The sequence below is a fragment of the Chrysochloris asiatica genome, unplaced genomic scaffold (genome assembly GCF_000296735.1).
Source record: "Chrysochloris asiatica unplaced genomic scaffold, ChrAsi1.0 scaffold00022, whole genome shotgun sequence".
Classification (NCBI taxonomy): Eukaryota; Metazoa; Chordata; class Mammalia; order Afrosoricida; family Chrysochloridae; genus Chrysochloris; species Chrysochloris asiatica.
The window spans coordinates 4,166,453-4,175,016 of record NW_006408540.1 but is presented as its reverse complement, the minus strand read 5'-3'; positions in this window follow the sequence as shown (position 1 = coordinate 4,175,016).

The following is an 8,564-nucleotide window of genomic DNA, read 5'->3' as shown; positions in this document are numbered from 1 at the left end:
ACAAAACCTTTTTAAAGTGTTGAAGAGCAAAGATACCAGCTTGAGGACTAAGGTGCACCTGACCCAAGCCATGGTATTTTCAATAACCTCATATTCATGTGAAAGCTGGACAGTGAATAAGGAAGACCATAGAAGAATTGATGGTTTTGAGTTATGGTGTTGGAGGAGAATATTGAAAGTGCCATGGGCTGTCAAAAGAACCAATAGATCCATTTGGAAGAAGTGCAGCCAGAGTGTTCCTTGGAGGCCAAGATGGGCAAACTTTGTCTCTCATACATCAGACATATTGTCAGGAGGGACCAGTCGCCGGAGAAGGGCATCATGTTTGGTAAGGTGGAGGGTCAGAAAAGTAAAGCTCTTAAATTAAATTTTCAGAAATATGGGATGGGGACAGGGAACATATCACTTCAGGCAATATACATATAGGTTTCTTTCAGTCTGGGTATCAGTTATAGAATAAAACTGAAAAGTGTAACTCACAATTCTGAAGATCAGTCAATACCATTTTCCATAGAAAGGAATCCTTTCAATATTTTTCTTCTTCACTCAGTGCATTAAAATTATTCACTGAAGGTTTAAAAAAAAATACTAAACTAATTAGCAGCTATTTTGTTTCTTATCTTTTTACTGATCAAAGTGAAAACGATTAGAACTATGGATCAATGTGAACTGAAATGAAATCTAGGATTTCCATCCCATTGTTTAGTATTCTTTAAAATTTCATGACAACTCTTGTAACTACCCTTGAAAATCTTAGTAGTTCATTTTCAAGATGTTAGTTATTATTTAAATTAGTAGACAGGCAAAATGGACTAATGCTGAGTGAAGACAAGATGCTCTAATCATGGTTGAATCAAAAGGCCCGGATTTGTGACTTGAACAGCTTAGATAAAAGAAGAGCAGGTGGGCCCACACCATAGATAGGACTTGATGAATGAAAGAAGCCATATTGCCAAGAGAAAATCAAGACAAGTCTAAGTAATTAGGACTGTGAATGATTAACATATAAAACAAAAGGAAGGTGAGAAAACACTAGAGCTAGTTATTTTGACTAGACAAGGAATCTTCCCACAGGGGAATGGATAAGAATTGGGTTGCAATAATCAAAGTCTGGAAAAATCACAGCAGCATGAAGTATCTAGTAGGACAACTCAGGGCATCGGAACTTAAGAAGAAACTCTAGATTTGGGGAAAATAAGTCATCTTCTTGAAAGACTCATTCTTCACATAGATTTCACCAAGGTCTTAAAAACCATGAAAAGCAAATAATAAATAGGAATATCCTCAAGCATTAAAAATTAAAAATAAAATAAATTATAAGAATCACAGGTTTAGCTCCATTGAACATAAAGATACAAGAAGCTTCTAGCACAACACAGCAAGCTTTATTAATTTAAATGGAGGAAAATGAGCAAGAAAATTCAGATCAGAAAATGCATGAGATAAAAATGCAGGTTCTGAACAAAATCAATACAGGTTTCGAGTCAGAGGTGAAACCTTCCTTCACCTTCGTCTTGATTGGGTGTCACCTTCCTGCCATCTGCTCTGTGTCCTATTGTGTCTCAGTTTTGCAAGTTTGATCTTTAACTTCAAGTTTCTATCTCCTGATTGCACTAAAACAGAACAATACTGTTTTTGAAGTCACTTTTCCTGTGTGAATTTTTAAAGCTCCATCTCTTCTGCATATAATGTAAGGAGTATTTCCATCAGTTAACGGAAAAAGCCTCAGAAATCACATCACCTCTGTGTTGTTGTTGTTGATGTTGTTGTTAGGTGCCTTTGAGTTGGTACTGACACATAGCAACCCTACGCACAACAGAAAATAAAAATACTGCCCGGTTCTGAGGCAACCTAATAACCGTTGCTACATTTAAGCCCATTGCTGCTGCAACTGTGCATGTGCATCCCATTAGGGATCTTCCTCTTTTTCTCTGACCCTCCATTTTACCAATTACGATATGTTTTTCTAGGGATTGATCCCTCCTGACAATATGTCCAAAGTATGAGAGACAAATTCTGGCCATCTGGGTTTCCAGGGAGCATTCTAACTGTACTTCTAACACAGATTTGTTTGTTCTTTTGGTAGTCCATGCTACTTTTAATATTCTCCTCCAACATGATAGCTCAAATGCATCAATTCTTCTATGGTATTCCTTATTCAACATCTGACTTTCACATGCAAATGAGGTTGTTGAAAATACCATGGCTTGGGTGAGGCACACCTTGGTCCTCATTCTGACATCTTTGCTCTTCAATACTTTAAAGAGGTCTTGTGCAGCAGATTTGCCTAAAGCTACATGTACATTGATTTTCTGACTGCTGCATCCATGAGTGTTGATGCTGATTTGAGGAAAATGAAGTCTTTGACAACTTAAGTCTTTTCTCCGCTTATATGGATATTGTTAACTGCTCCAGTGCTGAGTATATTTGTCTTCTTTACATTGAGGTGCAACCCATACTGAAGGCTGTGATCTTTGATCTTCATCAGTATGTATTTTAAGTCCTCTTCACTTTGAGCAAGCAAGGTTGTATCATCTGCATATCACAGCTTGTAAATGAGTCTTCTTCCAATCCTGATGCCACATTTAACTTCATATAATCCAGCTTCTTGGGTTATTTATTTATCATACATATTGAATAATTATGGTGAAAGAATACAACCCTGGCACACATCTTTCTGAATTTTAAGCCATTCGATATTCCCTTTTTCTGTTCGAACAATTGCCTCTTGGTCTATGTACACGTTCCTCATAAGCACAATTAAGTGCTCAAGAATACTCATTCTCCTTAATACTGTTCATAGCATGTTATGATACACACAATCAAAAGCCTTTTATACTCAATAAAACACAAGTAAACATTTTTCTGGTATGCTCTGCTTTCAGCAAAGATCCATCTAATGTCAGCAATGATATATATTCCTTGTTCCATGTCCTCTTCTGAATCTGGCTTGAACCTCTGGAAGTTCTCTGTAAACACTATTAATATGAATGGAAAATCAGTGCGCCTGATAGGTCACATGTGTTTGCTAAAACTGATGGAGCAGAATAGACAATAAAATGCAGTGTAGGAAACCAGCATGCTAACCACAAGGTTGGAAAAATTATTAGAATGCTTTGCTTTTGAATGTAAGTATTAATGACTTGTAGGAGAAATTCACTATAAAGAAAATCAAAGTTTGAATGCTGAAACTGGTATTTTAGGGAAAAGTCCTGTATTGCTTGATGACAATTCTATTGTTTTGTTTTTGATTATTTTCTGTTTATGTTAATTATTTTGCTTGTAATTAGTGAAAGGGGGTTATACACCTATACAATTGGAAGGTTATGTAACAGAAAAGAGCTGAGGTAAAATGATTTTTAAGTTATCATTAACACAACTCCTAATAGTTGCTGTTTTTAGGTTCTGTCTAGTTGGTTCCAGCTCATCAAGACACTGTGCTCAAAAGAGTGAAACACTGCCTGGTCCTGGGCCATCCTCACAGGTGTTATGTCTGATCCCATTGTTGTTACTAGGTTAAATAAATATTACAGATGCACAAAGATTAATAGCTGTATTAATTCAGGTATAGTAAATAGATAAAATAACTGAAGAAACTGATGTTGCTGGAAAATTATATATATAAAATGTCTTTCTCATTTTCATCAATAATGACTAGTTTCACCATAAAATCAAAACAGTAAAACAGAATGAAAGTGAAAATTTTAAAGAAAAACTGAATACCTTAAAAGACAAATAAATATAATGAAGATGCAAATAACAAACACTGAAACATGTTTATAATATAGATACAAAAGCATTACAATTATCAAAATGCTTTAGTAAAAAAACTAAAGGAAAAAAAGGCAAAGATCTAAGCAGCCAATTTTCAAAAGAAGTAACATAGATTCTTAAAGGATGACAAGTTTCTTTAGCCTTATATGTAACTATAAGGAACAAATCAAATACCCTAGGTATCATTTTGCATACAAAATTAGCAAATAATTAATATATTATTATCCAGTATATATAAAGGAATTATGATCTTCATATAATTTGGATTAAATATTCCACAATCTGTATTGATCCTTAAACATTCCTAGCTATCAATCCTGTAATTTCATTGAAAGAAATTTAACAAGAAGATGGTTCATTAGAGTGAAATTTAATATAGATGACAACTTAAAATAATTTATATATTCACAATTTTAATTGTTAGAAGATTGCTAAATACATTCTATCCTTAGGCTATGATGTTATATATGTCATTTAAATTTTACATTTTAACTTTTATTTGAAATATCAAAACAAAGATTGAAATCCCCTCTCTCTCCTAAGGCAGTACAACCCTAGTCAAAGATAACAGAAGGAAAAATTTCACCCTTTATGAATCTAGATGATATTTGCAGCCATACATGCAATGATGGTGAAAGGGGAGCTCAGACAGATGCTAAGAGAGGGATTTCAAAGTTGAAAATCTCAAATAAAGTCAGCAAAGCATCATTTCCAAAGTAGGCATCGTAAGCTAATGGGAGAAATCCAATAATCACTTTTGGGAAACTAAGGATATACTAGGTGCAGGAGTTTTCTGAACCTCTGCTGGCAACAATGAGATGTCAGAGAAGACAAGATGAATGCTGATTTGCTTGCCATATTTGTAGGAACCAAACTATCAGTAAGGTGGACTCAAAGATTCTCTGCAATATTGGCAGATCTTCAGTGTCTGATCTCAGTGGGATGTCAAAAAACAAGAGCCAAAATAATTCGTTCACACCTACCCCTGCTTCAAAAGACACCTCGTTATGAACCAGAAGAAACTCATTATATTTTCTCTGACCTTTATTATTTCTACTTAGAGATATTCATTTTTTGAAGTTGTTGGTAAGTGCCATTAAGTCAATTCCGACTCACAGCGTCCCTATATAGGGTTTCAAAGGAGCAGCAAGTGTGTTCGAGTCTCCGAACTCAGTGTATCACTCCAGTGCTGTTACTCTAGAGCACAGCACTAGAACTCAACTAGGTGACTAGAACAAAATAAAAATATAAAACGCTGCACCAGAAGAGAGAAAATTGTGATCAAACACAGCACGACAAAATAATATTTTAATTGACATCTTTTTTTTTTAATGAGTCCTGTTCAGAAGTCATATATTCAACAAGAATCTCATAAAAATATATGATAAAACCTCAATAATTAAACAATAAAAAACCACAGATTCATAAAAAAGACAAAGGGCTTGAAAAATATTTTACCAAAGATGACAATTAAATGGCCATAAATCACATGAAACCATACTCAACATCATTAGCCATAAGAGAGACTCAAAATCATAATGTATGAAAATTGAAACCCTAATCTATGGCTGACTGGAATGCAAATGGTACAGGCCCTGTGGAAAAGACTAAGGTTTTTTTTTTTAAAAGACTAGTTTTCCTCAAAAAACTAATAATATAATTACCATATGACCCAGCAATTTCATTCCTAGTTATATACCCGAAAGCAGAGACTCAAAGAGACTTGCCCACCCATGTTCATTGCAACACTTTTCATAATAGTCAAAGGGTGGAAACAGCCTAAATGTCCACCAATAGATGAATGGATAAACTAAATGTTATTCACAAGCATGCCACGGAATCCTGTTCAGCCTATTGGAGGAAAGAAGTTTTGATACATGCCATAGTAAAGATTTATAGCCTCGGGAACCCTAGTCAGTGTCGCTATGAGTCGAAGAGACTCCACGGCACACCATCACCACCACAGTATGGATGGAGCTTGAGGACATAACACTGAACAAAATAAAGTCAATCACAAAAGGACAAATATTGTATGACCTCACTTATATAAAGAGACAATAAAGGCAAATGTATAAACTACAACAATAACAAAAATAGGTCCTGGTATGGTGCTGTCGGATAAGCATTGGACTACTAACTGAAAGGATGACAGTTCAAAACCACCAGCTGCTTCTATAGGGAGTCACCGTGAGTCAGAATCGACTCCACGACACTTAACAACAACTTTTAAAAAATTAACGTCTCAAAGTAAAAATAATAAAGCTCATAGAAGTTGTAGTGAAACAGCAGAAAAAGGACAAATAAGCAAACAAAACAGGATTTGACAGAGATGAGGAACTAAGTGAAAATTAAAATCAAACAAACAAACAAACAAAAACTGCCTGATTGATGAAAGTCTCATCAGAAGAGACATGGAAGAGGAAAACACAGCTAAGATCACAGTGAGGAAAGGCTTGGGAAAGAAGAGGTAATGCAATTTAAAATTTTAAATAAGAATTCAAAAGAAAGCGATAGCTGAGGAAGAGACTGGAACAAATGGAATTGAAAAGTAACTTCAATAAAATGTTCCAGAATTAAAACATGATTTGAATCTACAAATTATAACAGCTCATCTGAGTGATACAGATGGTTAAGTTCCTGATTGCTAATTAAATTATTGGCAGTTAAATTCCAGAGACACCTTGGAAGAAAGACCTGGAAATCTATTTCTGAACCATTGAAAACCCATGGAACACAGTTCTACCCTGACATATCTAGGGTTGCCAAGTGTCAAATGGACTCAATGACGAATGTTAATGATTCACATTTCATCATGCCTCAGAAAAAGCAGAATCAAGGTAATCACCACTGAACCATATTGTCATAAAAATTCTGGACTTAAAAATAAAGCAAAAAAATCACTAACTTAAGAGAAAGTAGATAACTGAATGATACATAACCATCTAAGAAACTGAAAAGGTTTTTGTGTTACAAAGAACATAGACCAAGTACAAATGATCATTTTAGAATTTAGAAAGATTGACTATCCCACTATTCTGACGACATTCAGAACAGAAAAAGGATGGAAAGAGACTAATATAGACCTGACTCCAGAAGCTGAAAAGGATAGCCCCTCAAAAGAAGGTAGTATACTAATTGCACATGTACAAAATACATTTTTTTTATTTTACTTTAAAAATACAATATAATTGCATGATATTTTATTTTACTTTTAAAATACAATTTTAAATAAAATTATATTTTATTTTACATAAAAAAATTAACAAAGTCAATCATTTAAAGACTAAAACATCATAATCAATATAGTAGACCTAGAACATGAAGAACACTTTACTATGAAGTCTATCAATAAAAAATTTATATCAGTTTATTAAGAGAAAACAAAATCAGAAGATAAGGGGAAACAAGACAACACCAATTTCTGATTTTAAAATAAAGAGCAAGTAAATAACATCAGATAAAAGGATAGCTATACAACTCCAGAATGAAAAACTGAGAAAAATAAGAAGCAATCCTATTAAAATCAGGACCATCAATGTTGCAACTCACAATTGGAGCAGCAATCTTAGAAAATCCAATAAACTCAAAAAAATAATTCACAGAATTCTTAATAAAAGGAACCCTAAGAATTCTAATTATTTTTTAAGAAGCAAGAGTTCTTACTTTCACTATTTACAATAAACTCAGATGGATTTAAAAGCTGTGGTGCTGGATGATAAGTACTGGAATACAAGGTCAGTTTGAACTGCAAGTTTGGCTGTTCAAATTCATCAGTCTCTCCTCAAAAATTCTAAACAGGGTTGCTATGAGTCGGAACCAACTTGACTGTACTCAACAACAGCACACTCACAAAATCATGGACAAATTCACAAACTTTAAAAATGCAAATTAGAACAACAAAAAATTGAATCAAAAATATTTTTCAAAGATACAAGAGAAAGATAATTTCAGAAATAAACAATAGCTTAATGTACATGCCAAAAGGCCATAATGTCTTGTGGAAATGTTTTATAACCAATGAACATAATTGAGGCAGCTTAGAAAATTCACTGGAATTAATATATTAAATAAGTGGTAATCTGTATGAAAAACAGAATCAAATAAAAATGATCCAAAATAATTAAATAGAAAAAAATAAAAAGGATTTATACGTATCAATAACATAATTATTATTTTTTGCTGTTAGTATTGTTGCATTGCTTCTGACTCACAGTGACCTTGTATAGAGGAGCAGTTACTGGGTTTGAACTATTAGCAGTCCATGGTTTAACCTACAGTGCCACACTAGGACACTAATAAAATAATAAGGTCACTAAATACATATACATATGAATATACATTCTACATTCTGAAAAGAATATATAAGGTCATTTCAATAGCTGTAAAAATATTTAAACCGATGAAGAATTGTTTTCTTTATATTTGAATACAAAGCTAATTTAATAAAATGCATATCTAAGTAAAATATTATTGTTCTTCCTTTTTAAGGCAACTTCCCTTAAATAATAAACGCAGTAAATCTCTTTATCCCACTTTTCTTTTATTCATTCATTCAGTCTTCCTTTTTTACTACAGGTATGTTTCTGGTAGTCATTGGCTACTGGATTTTTAACACTAACCTCAGAGAAGTTATTAGAAACATGTATGTACATCTTAATATGGAATATTCTGTGGCTTTTAATAACATTGGCAGACCTCCAAGATACATTTTATATGAAATCAAACAACGTATTTCATTAGGCAAATCTGCTGCTGCACAAGACCTTTTTAAAGTGTTGAAGAGCAAAGAT